The sequence below is a fragment of the Hibiscus syriacus genome, unplaced genomic scaffold, assembly GCF_006381635.1.
Source record: "Hibiscus syriacus cultivar Baekdansim isolate YM2019G1 unplaced genomic scaffold, ASM638163v2 tig00110684_pilon, whole genome shotgun sequence".
NCBI classification, from domain to species: Eukaryota; Viridiplantae; Streptophyta; class Magnoliopsida; order Malvales; family Malvaceae; genus Hibiscus; species Hibiscus syriacus.
In genome coordinates, this window is record NW_024062824.1 from 1166542 (window position 1) to 1173557 (window position 7016).

General features: G+C 31.3%; 1 long non-coding RNA gene across 1 annotated transcript; it reads right to left on the reverse strand.

Annotated features, from left to right (window-relative positions):
• Positions 1–3511: 3511 nt before the first annotated feature.
• LOC120138355 lies at positions 3512–5308 on the reverse strand. Its single transcript, XR_005517534.1, has 5 exons — positions 4948–5308; positions 4664–4822; positions 4323–4344; positions 4046–4151; positions 3512–3782 (listed from the first exon to the last, which is right to left on the reverse strand). It is a non-coding gene; the product is annotated as an uncharacterized LOC120138355 (long non-coding RNA).
• Between the last annotated feature and the right edge of the window lie 1708 nt (positions 5309–7016).

Genomic DNA, 7016 nt, shown 5'->3' on the forward strand with positions numbered 1-7016 from the left:
GAAAGTGGAAATGAGTCACTATGGATTTTATTTTAGGGTTACCATTGACACCCAACATGAAAGACTCCATTTGGGTGATTGTTGATAGATTAACCAAGACAACTCACTTCATTCCAGTACAGACAGATTATTCGATGGATAAATATGTTGAGTTGTACATAAAAGAGATAGTTTGACTGTATGGAGTGCATGTATCGATAGTATCTGATAGATATCCAATGTTTACATCAAGATTCTGTAATTCCTTGCACAAAGCCTTAGGTACTCCAAATATCGGGTTAGTAACTAAAGTGTAAGGATTTAAAAGGTAGTGGTTTAATTTCGATAAATAGAAAAGTTCAAGGACTAATTTGAAAAAATTGTATATAGGATTTATTAATAAAAATTGAAGGTTGGAAGGGAAAAGTGGTTTTTTTCATGAAAGGAATTTAAAAATTCATTTGTAAGGTTATTTAAGCATATGGGAAATGAGGAAAAAGGAAAGGATAATTTTGGATACTCTTCTCTTCTCTTCTACTCTTCCACCGTACGCTTCCATGATTAAGGTAAGTTAATTGAAGTTGTTTCATTCCTTCATTTTTTATTTGGTTTTGGTTCTTTGGGTAATATAGAAGCTTAATAAAGATTAAAGATGAGTTGAAACTAAGAGATGGATAAATTAATGGTGATTTAGTAACATGGGTTTTTGAGGGAATTGTTAGAAAATGATGAATATTTGAATTCTAAAGGAATATTTGACTTTTCAAGGGTTTAATTAAGGGATTAAAAGTATCAAAAAGGATTAAGAACATGTTTGGAGAAGTGATATGACTTTTAGTGTTAAGAGTTATATGGATAAATTTGGATGTCTAAAGGAGATTATTGTATATAAGTTAGTTAGGGTAAGTGTAAGTAAGTTTAAAGGCATGAATAGGGTATAAAGTAGGAGATTTAAGTGAAGATGGGTAAATTTTTAAAATGAAACAGAAGAATTCTGGGTAAGGGTATCGGTATTGGAAGAACAGTACTAATACTATAAGGTTAAATTTAAAGAATTTTGTATGAACCGAAGAACAATATCATTACTAATTGAATTAGTATCGATACTGATGTGGAGGTATCGATACCATGAGGACGGTATCGATATTGTAGTTGAAAGGGGATTTCCATAATGCTAAAATGGTATCGGTACCGAAGTAGGTATCGGTACCATAGATGTAACACCCATCTCCCGTATACCTTTCTGTACACATGATACATATGTCACATAACTTTTAAAAATACTTCCTCAATTGAAAACCTGTAAACTTTTGTTTCAAGATTTCTTAAAACATAACATTTGTTCTATTTACCGAAAACATTGATTGGAATCTGTTATGAAGTTCTACTTAAATTGGATTGTCTTATTGTTACTAACAAGTCAACCATAATTGATGATAGCTTGTGTTACTACTACACTCCTTACTTGGTGTAACACCCCTGACCCATACCCGACCCGGGTACGAATCCGAGGTGTCACATTTGACTTTTCAAAACATAAGAAATTCACAAATAGGAATAAATTTAATTTTTTTTATTTAAATTAAGATAAAGAAAATAATATTATTCTTAATAGAAAATCATTTCACATAAAATCTTAATAATTCACATAAATAACCAAAAGTAAGAGTTTACACCATACAAAATATATATACGTTTACAAAATTGACCAGAGCATTTCAAATAAACGTATAATACATGCCAACAATTTTTACAAAATGAACCAAAAACCTACATTTAATTTTTTCTAATCTGATCTTCTGAAGTGTATATTATCCTCGACTCATATCAACCTTCAGCTTTCTTCGAACCTACTCGTGAGAAAACACACGCTAAGTCAATGACTTAGTGAGGCAATACTAATAGTGCTAACTTATTAACAGAAATCTTATTTGTTTTATTCAAACTGTTTTTCAAAGAACTTTCTTAATTTTCATATCAAAGGTATACTTATGAATAATTATACTTTGTATGTCTTTGTTCCAAGTTGCCCAAGGTATACTACTGAGAAATCTAGGTATTTGAGTACTATGAGGTTGTGTACTAATGTTGTCACCACAACTCGTAGTTTGCACTGAAGGGCCACATATTTGTCCCGGAGAACCACATAATTATCCCAAATAACCACATAGACCCTCGACTCTTGGCATGCCAACTATACCTCAAATCCTCATACAAATACATTGGGCTTTTAATCACATAATTAGGTTCAATCCTTATTCAAAGTGTTTCTTATTCACATAGCTTCTCTGTCATAGAGTATATTCACATTCACTTTTTCAAAGCTCATATTCACATGTTCAAGGTTCATATTTTCATAACATAGTCATAAAACAAAATTTGTAAAATAGCAATTGAATAAAAGATTGAAATATAACATAAAAAAATATAAAGTTTTCGATTGAAAACACGGAGGTTGGCTTATCGGAAGCCTTCCTCAACTCTATTACAATAAAGAGAAGTTGCACTCATCGTTGCCTCACTAAAGTCTAATTCAAATCCTTCCAAGTCAATATTCGAAATGCCAAGCTGACTGGAATTCAATTACGTTCAATCACTACACAAAACAATCTAAAATCAATATTGTTCTTAACTCACTAATATCGAATCATAATAACTTGATGTGCAATAAACTTTATATTTCATTTCATGCTTGGAGGTATCGGTACCACCCTAAGGGTACCGATACCACCCTTCAAGGGTATCGATACCTCTTCATGCATCGATACCAAAATAAGGTTCGATGTTCTAGGGTATCGATACCTTCTCAAGGTACTGATACCGAAATTACCTTCAAAGTTTTAAGGGTATCGATACCATCCTACATGTATCGATACCACCTTTGAGGTATCAATACCTCTATCAACAGGTATCGATACATCCCTCTACAATATCTCCTATTTAACTCATGAGGTATCAATTCCTATTCATAAGGCACTACAACAAATTTGTTTATTTATGTCATCTGAAATATCGTCACTGAAACTTACATTTGTCATTATTTATATTTTGCGACGTAAAATTTGACATCACGACGAACGTCACGCTAGGTGTGTCACTAAATGTCAAATATGACGATGTATATATTTCCGTCATATATTATTAAATACATAGTGACGTTAATGTATTACATCATCTTAAAAATTATATTCAGTGACAATTATGTCATCAAATAATATAAAGTTTTGTCACTATTTATTAATATCATCACTAATAATATAATAATTGTATTAGTGACAAAAAATATTGTCATAATTTTTTATAATAAATAAAAAGCTTAAAATTACAATAAATGTCTAAACTTTTTAGTAATTACAATATACAACACAACTTTTTATAAATCACATTTAAGGACAACTTTTATAAATTACACTAAATGACAATATTTTAGTAAAAGGACAAAACTTTACATAAATTAAAATTAAGGACAAAACATTTTATAAATTAAAATTAAGGATAAAACCTTTTATAAATTATAATAGAGACCACAACTTTTTATAAATTACATTAAAGGAGAGATTCACATAAATTACAATAATAACATACATCTTTTACAAATGACGGTAATGATCCATGATAAAGTTGCAAAATTTATACCCTACTCACCAGGCGACCATGATAAACCTTCTTAACGAGCCAATCATCAACAGAAGACAAACCATTTTTGGGCTTTAGTCAAAACCTTTCAAGCCTATGTAACATGCATTACAGGATCTCATGAGCATCTTCTAGTTGATGTCTGAAAAATGATGCAATGCCTAGATCTATGAGAGTCAAGAATCACAATTATGAACACACTTCATTTATGTATTTTTCTAGTCACTCTCCATACTTGAAATACACCTTTCCAAGCACATTGATAACAAATATGTTAATCTCTTAAAATTTCAATGACTAAAGAAATAAAGTGACCAAAATTTACTAAAAATTCAATTCTAAATCAGAATCATTCAATGGTTATCACATATTATGTAACAACCAATTAATTATAAACTAATCAAGCTACTAATAGACAAATAAAGGATACGATTCAATTTGTAAAATCTTTTGAGGCGATACAACTCTTGATGAATTCAATGAAAGTTCAATGTGATGACGAAGAGCACAAAGTAAACAAAAACCCTCATTACCACCTGGCAATTCAAAAAAAATGAGAAACCCTAAAAGAAAACAAAAGAACAAAGATTAAACATGAGACACACAATCCCAAGGATTCTCATGATGATTCAAAGATTGAAGACCCAAAACAAATGGAACCGTGTAAGTAAACCATTACAACAAAAAATTGATAAAGCTTTTATTACCCAAGTTTTCCAGCCCAACATCCTGCACAACGAGCGCCAAAAAATTGAAAAATCACCATTCTACATAAAGATAATGTTATAGACAAATAATATAAAACATTTTTAAGAGGAATATGAAAATTGATCCATTGATGATTGAAGGTACGTGGTAACTAAAGATGTAAATAATCATTTCCAATAACATGAGTTCATCATTCTACTTCAACCAACAGAGGGCTCGACAGTTAAAAAATATATAAGTAAAGCATGTTTCTCTCGAGCAAACAAAAAAAGTTTAAGGCGACTATAAAACACAATCGAAACAGGGTAATCTTCTAGGTGAAACAGTTTGGAAATTATACCTCAGTAGTCTGATGGATTAATGGCATCATCAATTTTTAGAACCGTAAACTTCAATTTGGTTATCATCAGTTTCAGAAGCTTCTGTAGCAAACATGGGCTTCAACCACGAATTTCCCCATATAGAAAATCTAGAGCAAGAAGATTTGAATTCGATAACCCTGACCATACCCAAAACTCGCAATCGAGTTAAATCCAAGACCACCAGATTCAAAGAAAACAGTAAGTTTGAGAAGGGCAAATGGGGAGAAAACGAGTCAAAAGGGAGAGAATAGGAAAAGCTTACCTTGTCAGGTTCTTAAGTTGGTGACAGTTGGAGCATTCGCCGGTGAATTGAGATGGTAGATAAGGAGCCTAAGTCGAAAAGAGGAACAGTGCGTGATTTCAATCCTATCCGAAGATGAACAACGTGTATCCAACAAGTGAAGAAACTAACGCTCCAATCTAGTTTTGCTTGTCCTTATTCATGTTTCAGAAGATTCGTTCGGATGGAAGAGAAGCGAAGGCATTGTGGGTCATTTTGATACAAAGTATCGCCAGTAAAGTCACCGTAGCACAACGACGAGGGCTTAAAAGCATCAGCAGCTAGGGTTGGATGTTGAGAGAATTTTATTTTTCTTAGTTTGACATGAGGAAATACAGAGGAGCAAAAGAGGATGCAGACCCGCGCTGCTATGCAACCTTTGGGATTATATTAATTTTAGTACCTCGACTTTATTATTTTCGTCTTAATTCTATCATGTTCAGTCAAATTTATTTGCTATTGTAACCCAGTGAATTTTTTCTTTTACATATTGGTCCTTACATTAATGTTTTTTTTATTTATCTTATTTAGTTATTGTTATTATTACTATTTTATTTTCACTCGCAACTTATTTTCTTTTTTATAGTGTCAATTTTAAGGATTAACATATTTTTATCTCTTTTTTATTTTATTTCATTTGATATTGGTATAATCACTAGTATTCGATCTATTGATCGATCCAGATCGAGTACTGTAGAGGTAAAAGCAACCCTCCCAACTCATTTTGCTCACATTCGTAATCGTTAGAATTCAAACCCTTGACCTTACTTATGAGATCTAGTGTCTCACCCCACTAGATTTTGGGGCACAACATATTTAATTATTTTAATCTCGATTTTGGGGCACAACATTAGTTATCTTATTAGCACTTGTCTTTAACATGATTAACTAAAGATTATTTTTTAACAATAAAAGAGATCTTGAACATATAAATACATATACATATATGTAATAATATAAAAATCTTATATATATAGTACATAAATTTTAAAAATAAAAAAACATTTGAAATTTATCACTAATAAGATTTTAAATTAGATGTTACTAAATTTCCACAATTTTCTTTTGTTAATTCATGGTGTCAAATATTAAGTGACACAATCTAATGATGTCTTTTAAATTTGTTATGTAAACGACAAGAGACTGTGACAAATAGTTATGTTAAACGTATTCGTGGCACAAATAAAACGTTATATTTTATATCTTAAAATATATGACGAATTAAATTGTCACAAAATACAACCTATAAGTGACAAATCTGCAATGTCACTAATTCAAATAATATCAACAACTACACTATAATAACAATTCATCTAAAAATCCATTTTTCAAATCCATCTCTAAAACATTCATCTTATTGTTTTAATGCTATATAAGCTTTCCTTAAACTTATATGACATCCAAACTTCCACTAGCCAACCAAAATTCAAAGAAACCAACATAATTGAAAAACTTACCTTATAAATGGGTCACACGTAGAAGAAGAAAAGAGAAGAAAATGGTTCCATAAGTTACTTTGCTTTCACCCCAAACCCACGTGCACATCTCCATTAAAAGGAGGATAAAATCCCTCTAGAAAAAGACCATTTTACCCTCTTCGTTAAACCAAAATTTCCATTAAACTCTACACATAAATCCTTGAGTTTACAGATTTATTCTAATTCAAACACTGAGTTTAGAAGTTCTTACAATTTGGTCACTTACCCAATAATTGGGATGTTACAAATCTCCCCCTTAAGAAAATTCGTCCTCGAATTTTCATTGCCCAAAAAGGTAGGGATATTGCTTTCTCATATCCTCTTCACGCTCCCACGTAGCTTCTTCTACTTTATGATTTCTCCATAGAAACTTAACTAGCAGAATCGTCTTATTATGCAACTGCTTGGTTTTAAAAGCTAAAATCTGAACAGGTTCTTCCTCATAAGACAAATCGGATTGAACTTTAATTTCATCTGGAGTTATGATGTGAGCAAGATCATATCGATACCGTCAAAGAATAGATACATGAAAGACATTGTGAATCTTTTCCATCTCTGGTGGCAACTCTAACT